The sequence below is a fragment of the Protopterus annectens genome, chromosome 2.part0 (genome assembly GCF_019279795.1).
Source record: "Protopterus annectens isolate FY-2018-M chromosome 2.part0, PAN1.0, whole genome shotgun sequence".
Lineage (NCBI taxonomy): Eukaryota > Metazoa > Chordata > Ceratodontiformes > Protopteridae > Protopterus > Protopterus annectens.
Genome location: NC_056728.1, coordinates 556866231 through 556885154, shown reverse-complemented (window position 1 = coordinate 556885154; position 18924 = coordinate 556866231).

The window sequence follows — 18924 nt, the reverse complement described above, 5'->3', positions numbered from 1 at the left end:
GACAGGCGTTCCATACTGCAGGTCAACCCGTCACTGGTTAGATCAGACCATAAACTAATCACTCTGGATGTCCACACCCCACCACCACCCCAACTAAGGAAACCACAGGAAAAAACTTTTCCAAAGCAAACTTCACCTTACTTAAGATAGAGGTGGGAAGTTTCACAGCCCCCACGCTAAAGGATAACGCTGCCCAAGATTCAGAAACCTTTACAGATGCACTCTATGAGCACTTACAAGGATGCATGGATCATGCCATCCCTAGCAAAACCAAGACTCACTCCTCTAAGAGAAGGAAACCAGTTTGGTGGACCCCTGCAATAAACAGGCTATACAATAGAAGGAGGAAACTAGTTCAGAAAAAAAGCAAATCCCAAGAAGGAAAGACATCCCTGATAAGTATCAGTAAGAAACTGAGGTCCCTCATGAAGTCATCCAAGGCTACCTTCGAAAGAAAAATAGCTAAGGATTCAAAAGATAACCACAAAGCCTTCTTTAGCTATGTTAAGAATCTAAGTGGCAAATCACAGATATGCACTGAACTAGTGCAAAATAGCACAAAATGTACTGAACCTACTGATATTGCCAACATCCTGACAGATAGATTCAGTGCAAACTTCACCCCCCTCTCATCTCCAAAAGAGCCCACAACAATACCAGAAAAGTGTAGTGTCCCAAAAATCACAGACGCACACGTGAAAACAGCCCTTTCAAAAGCCAAAAACACAGCGTCAATGGGACCAGATAATGTCCCAGGCTGCATCTTGCACGAACAACAGAACGAACTAACCCCCCACCTAAACATGCTGTTCAACCTCAGCCTCTTCACAGGCTATGTGCCCATAGAATGGCGCACAACAATGGTTATTCCTCTCCACAAAGCAGGGGCCACAACTGACTCTGGTAACTATCACCCCATAAGCCTGACTAGCCTGGTCTGCAAGGCTATGTAGCACATCATCATGGAACTCATTAACAAAGACATTGGAAACTTCCAAACACTTGACTTGACCCAGTTTGGCTTTGTTAAGGGCAGATCATGTCTACTAAACCTGGTGGACTTCTTCGAGACAGTCACCAAGGCCATAGATGAGGGAAAGGTAGTTCACGCAGCCTACCTTGACCTCGCCAAGGCTTTCAACACCATTCCCCACTCGGTAGAAAAACTCACCAGCCTGAACATGAACCCCTACGTCACAAGATGGGTTGTCAACTGGCTTACAGACAGAACTCACATGGTAAGAATAGCAGGCTCCAGGTCCAACTCTAAACCAGTCACAAATGGTGTCTTGCAAAGCTCGGTCCTGGGACCCCTACTGTTTGGCATATACTTCTCAGAAGTACAGGCAAACACAGGAGGACTATGGCTAACCAAGTTAGCTGATGACTGCAAACTGGGAGCCATAATTGACTCTCAGGCTGATACGGACATCCTCCAAAAAAGCCTTACTGAGACGGACACCTGGTGTCAAAGTCATAGCCTCAAGCTAAATGCCAAAAAATGAATAGTCATCCCATTTGGGAAAAACAAAAGACCCACAAATTACCACATAGGTGGCAGCCCCCTTAATACAGAAGAGGCAATAAGAGATCTGGGGACCCAGGTAGATAGTAATCTCTCCTTTGACAATCATATTGCCAAAGCAGTTAAGAAATCCTTCTATGTGGCCCATCTAATTACTAAAGGGTTCGCATCTAGAAATAAAGAGGTTATAGTGCCCCTCTACTCGTCACTCATTAGACCCATCATAGAGTACACTGCCCTATTTGGGATGTACCTCACAAGACACTTTCAACAGCTGGAAAGACCACAAAAGTACCTCACCAAGAGGATTACTGGTCTCAAACATATGTCCTATGCAGCCTGATTGAAAAAACTCCGGCTGTACTCAGTGGCATATCACTTATTCAGAGGTGATCTCTGCCTGACATACAAAGCCATGTCCAACTCAGAATTGATGGACATGCTCCATCTAAAGAAATCCAAGTCACTGTGAGCCACGTGCTCTAGTGAGCTAAACCTCACCACAACAATAAATAGAACATGCTGGAGGGATTGATTCCTGTCACAGAGACTCCCCATGCTTTGGAACAAAATTCCAAATTACATCAGGCAGAGCCCCTCACTAACACTCTTCAAGAGAAACCTTGACGACTGGATGGGTAACAGAAAATACACCCCTGGGATCACTTCATTGGCTCTGCTTGACAGTGGATCAGTTAATTAATCAATGAGGCGGTGAAAGCCGACACACTCTGGCTAGGCTTATAAATGCCCTCGGGCAGAGAGCCTAGTACCTCCCTATGAACCTATGAACATATGTAAATGTGATAGTCAGAGATGGGACCTGTGATAATAAGGTTCATTAGTATCACAGAGCATTGCTGTGGAGAACAAATTGCATTTTATTGTGATTCATAAATATTTCTGATATGCAAATTCCCTGCAGAGCAGTGAGCAAAATGTATTACATGTCCACAGCATGTACTTCAGTGTCAGAGAATGTGCTCAGAATGAAGCAGAATAGCTTAATCCAGCACAAAAAAACTGTTGAGGTAAGTATTGCAGTACATTGTGTATACCAGAGTCCATAAATTCTGTATGAGTGTGTGTGTGTGTGTGTGTGTGTGTGTGTGTGTGTGTGTGTGTGTGTGTGTGTGTGTGTGTGTGTGTGTATTTGTGCTTGGGGTTTGTGCCTGTGTATGATCTGCTGGCTGCCTCTGCTACTTACAAGAGTAGTTAGTTAGGGTATTCAACTGAGCAGTTGCTCAAATGTGTCTGGTAAGCAGTTCTTACCCATCAACATTCTCTTGTGATTAGATGTCTAGTAATCAATTTCTGTATAACTATGAAACACTTCATAAAAGAGCAGCACAACTTTGCTTATCTGTCAACACCTGCACTGTTTCATTGTTATCTAGAAACACCAACCCATGTTTGTTTAATTGTATGGTATATATACCATTGAAACACAGTCTTTTATGTGGCAAATTATTTAACATCTTGACTTCTTTCATATATTATTTATTTAACGTTGTCCTCATACTGAATATTAGCTATTCCCCTTCCCTTATAAATGCATGTACTCTGCAATGTCTGGCAGGTTATTATACACCATAATGACTTGAACACTTTATGCATTGATAGGCTGCATAATGTTATTAACACAGTACTAGATGACTAGTGAAAAATGCATTAGTAGACTTGGTATTATCAGCTGAAGTAGTTTAATTTAGTTCCTGTTATCTTAGTAATAAACTATGTACAATGGCTATGCTGTGCAAGAGAATATGATGTTTTTTCTGGCAACCTGATATTTTTTAGTATGCTACTCCTAAGTGTATATTTTTCTAATATGAATTCCACAGTGCGGCATGGAATTACTTATCATTTTTCTTGCTTAAACAGCCATGGCAGTTCTACACATTTTATTTCAGAATTGTATTATTGATTTGCTGAATGAGTCTGAATTTATTATCAGGTTGTGCATTGCTAGTCAATGTTATTTCTTTATTAGAATTAGTTGAATATTAAGTATGACTGTTCAGCAGTTTTGCATCACTTCTGATTAACTGAAATACTTTTTTCTGTATGTGCTGGAGTTTTGCAGAGGATCTGTTGGAAATTCAAAATTGTTGCTAAAGATACTACATGTTTTTCTATACTAATTAATTTTATTACTTACAATGGAATTGAATTTCAGAGATTGCTGTAGTAAAGGCATGCATGTATAATAACTTTATTAAAGTTTTTTTCTGTCATATTTTTAGTCCATGCTGATAAAAGGCCAAAAACTATTGCCTTGTCAGTTTGTCTTAATAATAAAATTAAAATATATATATGCTTGTTGTACTCTGTTGCTAGTTATTGTTATGACAGATAAGGGCAAAAATGAGTTTAAAGCTGATGACAAAGAATATATCTCATATGAATTGTAAAAAAATCAACCAAATCAAATGGGTACCACATGGGATATTTTGGTGACACGTAAGTGTCATTCATACCTCTCAACCTCTTAAAGCAAAAAATCTGGACAAAGACTAAAATGATGAGGGGACACATAGGGAGAGATTTTAAATATTGCTCTTACAAACTTAGAAAGTTGATAGAATAATAAGTTTTGCATTAGCATAAGTTTTCTGAAGGATGTGGAGTATTAAACTCAAATGTTTGTCATTATTTAATGACTTCAGTCCTCAGCTATTTGCCAGAAAGGAATAGATGTTAGGAGGAGCACACCAAAAATATGAGGCAAAAATCTGGACATTCTGCGAAAACCTGTACAGTTGAGAAGTATGGTGTCATCTCCATGCTACCACTCTGAAGCCACAGTAACAAAGTGGGTAACTAAAAGAATGTCAGTATTACTTTATAACAGGGATAAATTCAGGAATTCATAAGCCATCCAAAACTGTGCTGTACTCATATATAATGTAAACAGCTCCTAATCACAGACTAGACTAAATTCTACATACAAAGAAAAAGATTACTAGCCTCTGTCACTGACTGAGTTTTGTAAAGGTGGCACATGCATTCCTCAATCACAGCCATGAATAGTATGTCTGTGTATCAGAGTATAACCATGAAGGCCCTAAATCATGTTAAACATGAAAATGTGCATAAACTCCCATGATAATGCTGTTTGTATGTATATGACCATAGTACTACAGAAACTAATGTTACAATACTTTCATGGTTTGCCCACACATGCTATACACATGTCCATATATACTATAACATACAGTGAACACCAGCACTTGTACAGCGTGTGTTTTGGGGATGATGCATTGGAACAGTTTGTGTAAGCATATTGTTTTGCACACAACTGTTTCTGACACATGTGCAACTATCATGGTATTCAGATGCAAATACACACACAATCAGTGTGAAATGCACATGATGATATATGGCTATATATGGCACACAGCTGTAGCTTTAACCAACAATGCAAATGTACCACAGTGCAGTTCACAATATAATATAAAATAAAAAAAAAATAATAAATAATATGGGAAATAATTAAATTCCATATTAAGCCAGACCTGCCATTAAATATGTGAAGTTTACCAGTCAGTCTATCCATCAGTTTTCCAGTTTCAACAGATTAAACTTGATAGCTTTCCTGGTATATATAGCCTTCGCTCATTGTTTATTTATCACTGTAGGCATACCATAGCCACATTGAAAGACATCTACAACCTGTGTGTTACACTTAATATTATGCCTAATACCTGGAAAATATACCATTGTAAAACCTCTCTCTAATAAATCTAAGCTGTCCAGTCTATCAGACTTTTTGCCTAGTTCTATTTTCCCTACTCTAGGAAAGAGTCTGGAAAATTACTTTGCTTGCAGCTTACTCAACACATTCCAATACCACCTTCTTTCTCAAAAGCAACATGGCTTCAGTCTGGTCACAGTATATCCACATCTGTCTGGACACTCAGTGGCTTCATTTTTCTTGGAATGGACAAAGGCATAATTATTGAAGACATTTTTATTGGCCTCTCCAGAACATTTGATCTTGTCACTCAATCAGTTCTCCTAGACCATCTGAATGAAACAGGAATTAGCAATAACACACAGCACTGGTTCAAAAACTACCTGTCTAACTGCCACATCTCAGTGAATTTTAATTCATCAACCTCTATATCAGTCCTTCTGCAGAAAGGTGTCCCTCAAGGATCTATTCTGGCACACTCCTCTTTTTTGTCTACATTAACAAACTTCCTTTTGACTTACCCCATCTTTTTCTCTGCTTTATGCTAATAACATGGTTCTATTCCACTTCAACCACTCTGTCTCCTCTCGTGAACATGAACTTCAGGCTGATATTCATGCCCTTATTCAGTGGGTCAGTGATAAATAATTACTGCTAGACTCCTCTAAAGCAAAAACAATGCTTTTTGGGACTAGGCAAAAGCTCACTTCTGCTTCCAGGTATCTAAAAATCCTTGATCACCCTAATAACAATATTGAAAATATCACTTCATTCTGAAAGCTAAGGATTTGGTTTGACCCCTTCATAAATTTCCATCTTCACTTGAACTGCACACAGAGAAAAAAAAAAAGGTCAGCTCTCTCATGTTCTGGGCTAAAAGGATCTCCCCTTTTTTATCCAGTCCCTGTAGAAATACCATAGGTAAAGGTGTCTTACTGGCTCAACTAGAATATTGTCTCCCCTAATTGGTGTAGCCTCTAAAAGAAATGCATCTATCATTCAGTCTGTCTCAGATGCCATTTGCAAATTCATTTCTGTCTCCCAGAATATGAACATCATTGCAAAACCATTAAAAAAGCTAACTGGCTACCTGTGAAACAACACTCTGACTTTCTACTTGCCTCTCAACTATTAAAACTTATCAAGAATGATATCTTCCCCCACTAGCCTCCAGACTATTCAGAGATGCACCAACATACAACTTTAGAGATCTTAACCACTCATGTCCTATCCTCCAAACCCCCAACTAGGCTTCACTGCATAGTTCATGCTTTCTTGGTCATTGGTCCCAAACAATGGGAACCTCTCCCTTCTTTTCTCAAAGATCATCTTACCCCATTTTCTGATCACATATAAAAGTTCATTTCAAGACTCTAGGAAAATGAAATTGCTATCTCTCTGGTCATATAACGTAATCTCTTCTTTCCCTTCTCCTCTCTGCAGATCTTGCTCTGCCTCTACTTTTGATTGTGATTCTTTAAGCATGTCACCTCTAATTTCCACTCTATATAATGTATATATATATATATATATATATATATATATATATATAGAGAGAGAGAGAGAGAGGAAGAGAAAGCGAGATTAGATATGTGTATAAATATATATATATATATATTAATTATGTTTTCTCATTCTGTATATAATGTCATTTGTCTATTGTCTTTATACCCTCAAGCCAACTATGATATTCACTTTGTATATGATATATGTATGTATATATTGCATTTTGTCATTCACTCTTTATATAAAGTTATGTATCTATTGTGTTTACCCCAGGATGAGACTAAAATAGGTCCAATGCGATTAGTGCTCTGTTCCAATTAACAAATTAAAATCAATAAATAAAATAAATCCTTTTTCTCAATACCCCCAGTTTTTCTTCCTAATATCTGGTATAGTCACACATACCTGGATAGGCAAGTATTCCCACACCCTCACTTAGCTCACAGAGGTCCAGTTTGAATCACTCTCTTACTTTTCAATCACAGTATGGCAGACTTTGTCAGACAGTCTCTAAGTCCATTTTCCTTCCAGAAATTCACAAATAATCACAGCTTTCCAATCAATTGTTCATCTTATTCTTTCCATTAAAATAATGACATTATTTACAAACAGATATACGACACTCTTAGCTTTCATCTTCTAATTTCCTCTTAACAATGCCCTCAAATGTTGCAATTGCATGAAACAGTCACTCATAAAAATATCTTTAGGGACAAGACCTAACCTTGTCTCCTGCTCTGCCCAACTGAATTTTATTGGAAGTCCTACCAATAACTAGTTTTTTGACCCAGGCTTTTATACACTAAGCTCTAACTCTCTGAAACCATCTTCCTTCCCATATTACTTATTTTAATACTTCAAATATATATATTTATGTGATACCTAGTCAAAATGCTTTGGAACATGTATATATCCCCACTCTACCTGGCCTACATTTTTTTCTGGAAATTCCATAACACTTAATATTGCTGTCCAGTGATAAGCTAATGATCTACCTTTTACAGATCCTACTTGTTCTGGCCCTACAATCTGTGCAATATCCTTTCCAGTCTTTCTTTTAAAATCCTAACAAAATCTTTGTCATCATCCATATTACATACTGATACAGGCTTACAATGTTCAGGGTCCTCCCTGTCTCCTTTTCCCCTGACTGCACAACAGCAGAAGCTTCACACATAGACTTTGAGAGTTCTTCCTTCCAAACAATACCATTAGATACCTTGTAAGACTTTTTGTCATCTATAGGCCATTTCTTGTAAACTATCTGTTTTTCCTGCTTCCTCAAGGGTCTAATAGCATCTACTGCCTCAGCCACCCCAATCTAACTATTCATCATATCCTTTTCTTCCTCTACTAGACAATAACCTATCCATTCCCCTAAACTATTCCTTGATTGTCTGCCTGGGTACACAGTATCTCATATAAATAACTAAATACCTATCTTTTAGTTATGTACTTACCATAACTTTAGATGTTTGGGATCCATCTCGCCTACATTCTGTACTGATGGGCTCGGAGCCGATCCTCAGCTCCAACTCGGCACGCTATGCTATAGAGCGAAGCCTCTTATTGGCTGAGCTATTTTCTATCCCAGGATGCACCACCACTAATCCCCCAGATCTTGTTTGTCCGCATTCATGCACACATACATAACTTGTTTATATAACATTGCCAGATGTTTCAAGATGAAACAACAGGATTCGGACCTTCTGATCTCCTCTGATCTCCAAGGAAGGGGGAAGGAGGGTGGGTTATTGGGAATGTAGGCGAGATGGATCCCAAACATCTAAAGTTAAGGTAAGTACATAACTAAAAGATGTTATGTGATCCTATCTCGCCTACATTCTGTACTGATGGGACAGCGTCCCTAGCACCTAAATCCTGGGTGGCTCACTGGAAAACACTCCTGAGCACTGTGGAACCAAATGAAGCTTGTCCCCTAGATGCCACATCCAATTTGTAGTGAGAAATGAAAGTGTGCGGGGAAGACCACGTAGCCGCAGCACAAATGTCACTAATGGCAAGCTTAGAATGGAATGCTATTGAAGTAGCCATAGCTCTTGTAGAATGAGCTTTGACAGAGGTCATAAGCTCTTTATTAGAAGAGGAATAAGCTTGAGTAATACAGTCCCTGATCCATTTGGCAATAGTGACCTTTGTGACGGCTTTGCCCAATTTATTATCCGAAAAGGATACAAACAATTGATCTGTTTTCCTTGTTTGTTTGGTCCTATCTAAATAAAAACGCAATTGCCTGTGGACATCTAATGTGTGGAATATGTATTCCACTTTGTTTGAGTACTTTGGAAAGAAAACTGGAAGTTCTAATGACTGTTGTATGCAAAAACTGGAACAAACCTTAGGGACAAAGGATGGATTTGGCCTGAGAGATACTCTATCTTTGTGAAAAACCAAGTACGGAGGTTTTACAGACAAAGCTTGAAGCTCTGAAACCCTTCTGGCAGAAGTAATCGCAACCAGAAAGGCAGTTTTCCACAATAGAAATTTTAAATCACACGTTGCTGCCGGTTCGAAGGGGGAGGAAGTTAAGGCACATAACACCACGTCGAGATCCCATGGAGGAGCAGGATGAGAAATTGGAGGTCGTAAAAGCGCAGCACCTTTCATGAAGGTCTTACACAATCTGTTGCTCATTAAAGGTGGGTTTATAGACTCGTGAAAATTGGAAATAGCTGCCAATTGAACCTTGATGGTAGAGACTGAAGAACCTTGATTGAAAAGGGAAGTTAGAAATTTCAGGACTTCTGATACAGGAATAGTGATGGGATCCAGACCCCGGAGTTGAGCCCAAATAGCAAATCTCTTCCATTTGCTAGAATACAATTTCTTAGTGGCAGACTTGTGGGCCGAAGATAAGATGTGTACAACTTCCGGGTCTAAGGTATGATTCCTGACTATAGTCGGAAGAGGAGGAGCCAAACTGTCAATTTCAAGGTGTGTAGGGACTGGTGGAGTAGTCCCGACTGATGAACTAATAGGTCTGGGATCTGATCCAGGAACCATGGACCGTCCAGTGCATATTTCCGAAGATAGGGGAACCATACCTGACGAGGCCAGTAAGGAGCAACTAAGATCATTTTGCTCCCTAAGTGAGACGCCTTTTGGATCACTCTGGGAAGGAGGGGAACTGGGGGAAAAGCATATAGCAAGCCGGTGGGCCACGGATGGGCTAGTGCGTCCATAGGGCTCTCCCGGAGCTGGAGTGAGGGAGAAGAACTTTTGCACCGCATTCAGCGGGGTTGCGAAGAGGTCGCAACAAGGAATTCCCCATTTGCTGAAAATCTGATTTGCAACCGTAATGTTCAGAGACCACTCGTGTGGAGAGAGGATAGTTCTGCTCAGTCTGTCGGCTATCAAATTGAACTTGCCAGGAATATGAGTCGCCACTAGAAATCGTTTGGTCGACACTGCCCACTCCCAAACTCTCATGGCCTCTCTGCAAAGGGGGTATGATCTGGTCCCTCCCTGCTTGTTCAGGTACCAGACTACCGACATGTTGTCGGAGTGAACGGCAATTACACCCTGAGGGAGGTAATCGTGAAGGGCTTGTAGGGACAGAAACACCGCCCTCATTTCTAAGATGTTGATATGAAGTAGGGTCTCTTCTGAATGCCATTTGCCTTGGACTGACCTGCCCAGGGAATGCCCCCCCCACCCCATCTGGGAAGCGTCCATAGTCAAAGTGGCCACAGGAGGAGGTGGAATAAAGGGTCGTCCCTGATCCAGATTGGAGGGCACCAGCCACCAGCGAAGGTCCCGTTTGCAGGTTTCCGTGATCCATATGAGGTGACTGAGAGGGAGATCCTGAAAGGATCACTGTGTTGAAAGAAGCCACTGGAGAATTCTCATGTGCAACCTTGCTAGGGGAACTAGAAGAACCGTTGCGGACATAGATCCCAATAGCTGCAGGACCATTCTGGCTGGGGCCTTGGATCTGGGAAGTAAGGCTCGAACTTGAGCCTGTATGGTTTGTATCCTTTCTGTAGGTAGATAGACCCGCATTCGGTTTGAGTCTATCTCTACTCCGATGAATCTTATGCGTTGAGATGGCAGCAACACAGACTTTGGCCAATTGAAGGTGATTCCAAGGGAAGTGCCCAGTGATATTGTGGCTTGTAGGCTCCGCAATAGTAGATGCTTGGAGGTGGCAGTCAGGAGCCAGTCATCTAGATACGGAAACACCTGGAATCCTAGACTTCTCAGGTGAGCAGTCACGACCGCCAAACATTTGATGAACACCCTGGGGGCTGTGGTGAGACCAAAGGGCAGCACGCGGAATTGAAAATGACTGTCTCCTAGGCAGAAGCGCAGATGTCTCCTGGACGCTTGATGTACCATGATATGGTAATAAGCGTCCTTGAGATCTATGGAGCACATCCAAACACCTTTCTCCAGCAGTGGGACAATGGATTGTAGGGTGACCATTCGGAACTTGGACTTTTTGACTGAATGATTTAGAATGCTGAGATCCAAAATGGGCCTCAAGTCCCCGGTCTTTTTTGGCACCAAAAAGAATCTTGAGTAAGTCCCTAATCTGATCTGGTCTGCGGGGACTGGTTGGATGACTCCTTTTTGAAGCAGCTTTGAAACTTCTAAGGCTGCAATTTCCCGTTGACTGGGTGGCGGGTCCTGGATTTTTTTGGACTGAGGTGGGGAGTGAGAAAAGGGGATGGCGTAACCTCCGGCGATAATTCGAAGCACCCATTGGTCCTGAGTGATACCTTCCCAAGCTTTTAGGTGCCTCGAAAAATGACCCCCGACTGGCTCCAGAGCTGCACAGTCGGGCAATCCCTCAGGGACTGTGAAAGGCTGAAGAGCCACGAAAGGACTTGCAGTCTCCAGTGTTGCGGGGGCCTCTGCCGCCTCTGGGACGACGTCTTCCAGAAGAATTTCCCCCTCCTCTGCCTCTAGAAGGGGGATCGTCCTGCTGTGAGGGATAAGACTTCTGAGATCTATGGAACCACATTTTCCCTCCTCTTTTAGCCTTGGGGTAAGGCCGAAAGGGAGTGGAAAATCATGCCCCTACGGCAGTCAAAGTCTTACCTTCTTGCTCACAGCGGGTCAATGTGTCCTTTACCTTGGGTCCAAACAAAGAGGACCCATCAAAGGGGGCGTCGGCAAAGGAAGACTTGAAGGCCTCCACAAAATGACACAGGCGGAGCCAGGCTTGCCTCCGTAGAGCAATGCCTGTACCCGCCGCTCTACTCGCCCCTTCGGCCGCATAAGAAATGAGCCTCATGGATGAGTTTGATATGGATGACAGCGTAGCCAACTGAGAGCCAACCGTCTGGGCCAGCTGCTCAGGTAGGTTACCCAAGAGGGTATCTGAAAGCTCCTTGATCAGATCCCTCTGAAACCTGGTGAAGTGCGTTAGATAGTTCAGGGACCTTAAAGTAAAGGCCGCTGAACTTAGGGTGCGCCACTGCACGATCCATGCTCCTAGACTCCTTATTAGGAGGATGGACAGACGTCGAAACCTCTGCTACATCTTGCTGGGTAGCAGATGCCACCACCAAGGCATCTACAGCCACACCTTTCGTCAAAAACTCCTTTTCTGGGGGTGCTGACAGGAACTTATTTGGACGAGCAGGCACCGGTTCCACAGAGTCTGGGTGTTCCCACGCCCATCGACAGATCAAATCTAGGAGCTTGTCGAAGGGCGGAGACACCCAGGAGGCAGAGGGCTGAGCCCCGAAGGCCTTAAGGAACACCGACTCATCAGCAGAAGGGGGTTTGGATTGCCAGCCGCCTCATTGTTTGAGGGCTTCCAGGATGTCTGCAAAGGAGACATCATCTGAGGATGACTTAGGGGACCCCTCTGCATAATCAAGATCAGTGTCTGACGTGAGAGACTCATCGGGGGAGTCAACGTGCTTCCTCTTGCACGATCTTTTCCTTGGAGGTTCCTCCAAAGAAGCTTCAGAGGGATCTCCAGGAGGGGGGGAACCCCCAGTGGGGGTGACCTCAGGCCCCGGGGCTCCACTGTCTAAGGACAGGGGGACTGCCAAAGACCCAGTCTCCATATACAGGGAAGGTGCTGGAGAGACCGTGGAGGTAGCCAAAGAGGATTTGGCTAAAGCACTCCTCATGGCCCTGAAGGCCGGACCACCAGAATCCTGGGAAGGTCCCACCTCCGTGGCCACAACAGTAGATGGTACCCCTGCAGCCGACGCACTGAGAGGAAGGCTTGGGACCGAAAACATCAGTCCCGAAGCATCCCCCCCGGGGCTGACAGAGGAGGTCCGCGTACCGAACTCCGACTCGAGAGCCGGGGTTGGAGTAAGGGTCGGGCCCGACCCAAAAACCTCCATCGGCTCCACCAGCACCGGCTCCAACGGTGCCGAGGCTGTTGGAGGAGGAACCATAACTACAGGGTGGACCATCGGCTCCGAAGATGAATGGGCTGGAGCTGAAACTAACTTTTGGAACACAGGAGACTGGAAAAGTCTTAGGAGCACCCTGTCGATGTCCGAATCAGACATCTTGGAGGATCTAGATGAGACCGATCGGGTCCGAACCGACTTCTCCATCGGCTCCAAAGGACTGGGGGACCGGCTCCGAATGGACTCGACCAATATCGGTTCCGAGGGAGATCCCAAAACAATTTCCCTCGGTACCGAGGAGGGCTTAGGCGCCGAAGGGGAAGAGTCTGAGCTGGCAACCCTCATCGGCTCCAAAATCAGTGGAGCCGATGAAGGTGACCCGCCTCTCGACGCCCCAGTCCTCGGCTCCGAAACTAGAGGAGTCGAGACTGGAGGCATCAAGGCAGACCGTTCCGCCCTCGGCTCCGAAGTCCGTGGAGCTGATGGAAAAGCCGGACTAGGTTTCTTGGCAGTCGGTTCCGACAGACTGTCCGGAGCCGATGCTTTTTTCTTCTTGGTAGGAGAGGAAGAGGAAGATAAGGCCTCCTCGAAGGAGGGTTTAATCAGCCCTTTCAATATTAATTTATTCTTCCTCTCTTGGAGGACTCTAGAAGAAAAGGCGTGACACACGCTACAGGACTCCTGTAGGTGCTTGGCGCCTAAACAATATACGCACGAGGAGTGGTCGTCAGTTATAGACATTTTATAACCACACCTCGCGCACTTTTTAAACCCAGAGGGTCTATGTTCTTTTGACATACTGACTAACAGGCACTAAAAACAAGTTAAAGTAGCAGTATCTGTTCAGTAATGAAGATTTTACCACAAAACAAAAAATTTTTAACCAACTTTGTTTTTTTTTTTTTTTTTTTTTTTAAACGAGACAATACACTACAATATCAGGAAAAAAAATACTGAAAAGGAGGGCCAAGACCCTCTAACTTAAACAGGTACTTGACCTCCTGAAAAAACAAAAGACACTAGATAAAGAATAGGGGAAGGCCCCTCTAACTTAAACGGGAAACCTTTTCCTTAATCACAAACACAATTTTCCACAACAAATATCAGCAAAACACACTCGTACAACAACAATAGCTGTTAAAACAGCTTTTAGGGTAAGAATAGCAAAATTCCTGACAGGAAACTTTGAAGAAAACAGTACTTAGCTCAGCCAAGTTTGAGACCACATCCTAGCTTGTAAGCGGCAAACGAGATCTGGGGGATTAGTGGTGGTGCATCCTGGGATAGAAAATAGCTCAGCCAATAAGAGGCTTCGCTCTATAGCATAGCGTGCCGAGTCAGAGCCGAGGGATCGGCTCCGAGTCCATCAGTACAGAATGTAGGCGAGATAGGATCACATAACATCTAATGTCTCCATTTGCTTATACTGTACCATTTCACTCCATCCAGATCTCCTCCAGACATGCCCTCTTTTTTCTGGACCTTGATTTTCCAAAGTAGTAAGCTAATATCTGACTCCTTTCTAATTCAACTCACTCCCCACTACTCATTTTGCCATTTCCATTGCAATGTTAGAGTCATCCAGTTCCTTGATTTTCTTTTTAATTAATTCTGTCTTGCCACTTGCTCCACACCTCCTTCTCCTCTACTTTCCTATATTTGCAGCCCCTTCAATTTAGCAGTAGCTCTTTCACTATATTTTCCTTCTGCTTATGGCTGTTGCATTTCAGTATCACGTGCTTCCTTGCCAGGCTTCTTCTGTCCCATACCAATCCCTTTCATTGACCTGACCCTTGTCATTTGCATTCTATTTTATTATCTGTTTCATCATGTTCTTTAGGTATGTAATTTATTTACTTCTTCACCAATAATGAGGATTCTCCTTTTTTTTCCACTCTGTTTCCCATTCTAGAAAAACTTTGCCAAGGCATGATACAAAACCCCTGTCTCTGGTAATCACACCTTGCACACCTCTCCTAGAGTTTCTTTGCTTCTCTCTCTCTTTCCTGTTTACACACCATGTGGTACCTTGGGCAAGAAGCACCTTTCAGCGCTTGTTGTTTCCGTAGTAGTTATAGGTTTTATGGGCTCAGGTCACTAGCCCAAGGCTCAACCTTCCTCAGACAGTGCACCACACACATCTGCACACACACACACACTCACACCTAGGGCCAATTTAGAGTGTCCAATCTACCTACTGGATGTCATTGGAATGTGGAGGAAACCACAGTACCAAGAGGAAAATGGGAATGCAGGGAGGACAGGCAGACTCTGCACAGAAGGCTCCCCAGCCAAGAATCAAACTGGAGAACTTCTTGCTGTGAGGTCACAATGCTAATCGCTACACCACTGCACCACCTGTTTATTTGCTTACCGACAGCCTATTTGGCCTGCTCATTTGCTTTCAAATATTTTATGAAAATATGAAACCTTGCTCCAATTCACTTTTCTCTGTCCATATATATATGCAATTCACATTCCCTCCTTCAATATTGTTTGACATCTTGTATGAAACTCCATGACAACATGCTTTCGGCCTTTGGATTATTTCCTTATATCCTCCATACATGCTAGCCACCTTCTAGCTATCCAGCTATGTTCATCCTCCACTTTGCACTTTTCTATCTTTCTCATCTTCTTTTTAAAATACCTGCCCCACTTTACCCCCTTAACACAACTAACCCCAGCCCAGTTGTATCTATTCTTCTATAGCTTCCATATACCATTAATTTTAATGTAATTTCTTGAAAAAAAATAGTTCTAACCACTGTTCAATCATCTTTGCTGAAACCCGTTTCCTTTTAACTGGGTTCACTTCAGCAGACTCCATCTTCTTCTCATCCGGACCTCTGGATCTAGACCTACCAAGCCCTTTTGTCAGGACATCAAAGCCACGTATGTACTCTTGGCAGAACAAGAGGTTAACCCAGGCCTGCTTCCTCTGCGATACTCAGCATGCAAGTTTCACTCCCCTAGCCTTATCCTACTTTTCTTACCCCTCTGACTTCCTTCTGTCTTTCCTGACCTTATATTTCTAACACTGAGTATTTCTGCATTTTCTCCAAGTCAGTACTATATAAATTGTAATTAGTTTATTTATAAGAACATTTGCCACCTCCTTCCCATGTCGTTGCTCCTACTACAGAGAAGAATATCACCATTTCCAGTCATTATCTACACTTCTATTTAACCAACTGTTTTCACTATGTTATTTTCACCAATACAGTATTAAGATATATTCTCAAAGTGAACCTAGTTAAACTGTGTAGACAATCATTTTGCCTATCTATTTAAGTGCATTTATTTAACTTCATTTAGACTAGTTTGTTGGTCCCTTATTTCACTCTTTAAAATCTCTTCTTCGGGTGAGAAAAAGTCAATCAAAAGCTTCATATACTTCATGCTTACCTCAAGATTCAACTTCTGCTATCTCAAAAGCAGCTCAGGGTACTGATCGCTGTATGTGGGGATTTTAAGAAGGCGTAAACCTCTAGGAACAATATATCTCTGAAGACACACCTCTAGAGGTTGTCTCTGTATCTGGAGACATTTCAGTTTTAATAAGTTGTATTCCAGTTGCGTTTTAGAGTAACCCCAAAGCTAGGTAATGGAGCTTTAGATACAGAGATATACAGAAAACCCTGTTATAAGAACATACTTATACACAAATGCAGCATGAATCCCCCATTTATTTTTAAAAACATAATAAAGGGACAAGGTTTAAGAGCTTTCAGACTCAGTGCATCTGAAGAATGTTTTAACTTAGACATTTTCGATTTTAAGAGTAGACTTACTGCCAGAGGCTATGAAGAATTTGAGATCAACAATACTTTAATTTAAATGCCTCCACTGAGCACATAAGTTTCCCTTATTATTCCAATAATTTTAATTATACTCAGGATAGGTCTACTGGAAATATATATCTGATGAAAGTCAGTGTTCCACTTTTTTACACTACTGATATGAAAGGGATTATAGAAATCATTAGAAAACATTGGGGAATTCTTATTGTCGAGCCATGTATTAAAGAGATTGTAGGTGAACATTCAACTTTTACTTATAAGAACAAAAAATCTTTGAAAAGATTATTGTGCTATCCAAAAAATTCTATTAATTGTGAACAAGGTTCCATTGAAAAAAGAACCACGGATTGTTTGAATTGTTAACAACTGTTAGTATATGAACAACTCTGTCTTTTTTATGCACCCAGACATTGGTGATACATTTTAATTTAATATAAATGCAGTCTGTACTTCACAACATGTTGTATATCTTGCACACTGCATAGTATGTTGATCATTCTATGTAGGCAAGACTGACAGTATGTTAAAAGATCATGTCAGGGAACATTTATACAACATAAGCATAGGTTCAATCAATAATGAACTTTCTAAGCATATTTTAAATAGCAGTGATTTACATACATTTAAATTTATGGTCATTGATAAGATTTCACCAAGTATTAGACAGGGTGATATATGGAACATGACAGAGAATAAAGAGGTCAGGTGGATAATTAAGCTCAGGGCTGATCAAGGTAAAGGCTTAAATGAAAAGGCATAGTTGAAACCAGTGTTGAAGAAACATAGTTTTAAGAATTAACTGCTTGATTTTTACTATATGTTTGCTCTTAAGATTTTTAGTTTACATTTTTTTTACTTTATAGTTTATATATTGAATTCTTTAATGATCTTTATGTAATTTTTACTAGATTTGAAATTATGCTATTGAGCATGTGTAGGAATTGATGTTAGCATGCTTAATTGTTATGTTCTTATTGGATAATTTTGAGTTACCATTTAAATGTACTGTCTTTATATGCTGTTTAATGTCTGATTAAGCTGTTTGTGAAAACACTTATCTATTCACTTTGTTTTTGATTAAATGTTTGATTTTATCTGAATATTTTTTATGACTGCATGGTCTGTGTTCTACTCTGTGGTTACCTTATATGTTTGTGTTTTTGTGATTTTATTGAACCACAGAGCATTTATTTCCTTAGCCATTTTTGTACCAGGTTCCAAAAGAGTTGATCTCACTGTAAGTCTTCCCTGATTAAGAAAAAAGTGCTCTCTGTATAAGTGACCTACTTCAGTATAAGGCCTATCTATAAACATGCTTGCTACTGAAGCAAGATCTCAAAACACCTGAGTGTAAGTGGTCACTTACATTGACAGAAAGTCTTTTGTAATTAGGCCCTCTATGTTTGTCATACTAGCATCATTTTCTCTAAGTATGCAGCTAAAGTCTCACTGTTATTATACTTCCCTTGATATTCAAAGTTAGTATTTCTAGATACCTCCAAGAGAATTTAGCTCCAATTCCCAGAATCCAGTACATATTTACTAAGGTTAATATTCTTTTTTGATATTTAATAATGGCCATACATATCATACCTTTATCACCACTGTATAAATTAATAAACTTAAGAATAATAATAAAATTTCTCCATAAGATTATTGACCCCTTCACTTTTCTTTAAAGCTAGATCATGCTAGTACTGTGTATTCCTTTGAAATTAATCTAATGATATTATGCAGCAAATGAGTTTCTTGTAAAAATGGTAACCATTTGAAATGTCAGGACCCATTAGAGTGAGTCCTGAAATAAAAAGAATAAATGGTCGAAATAATTGCTTTACATACACTAAGTCCAAGATGACATTTCTTTGAATAATATGGCAATCTCAGAGTTGGTATATATAATTTTGGGGGGAGGGGTGCCCCTCCTGCAAGAAGAAGTTTTAAGAAGAACAGCAATTTTCAAGAATTGCGCTTCTCCTGTTTTTTTTTTTTTTTTTCATTATTACAGCTGTTCAGCATTTAGCATTTCAAGTGCCAACATTTCAATAG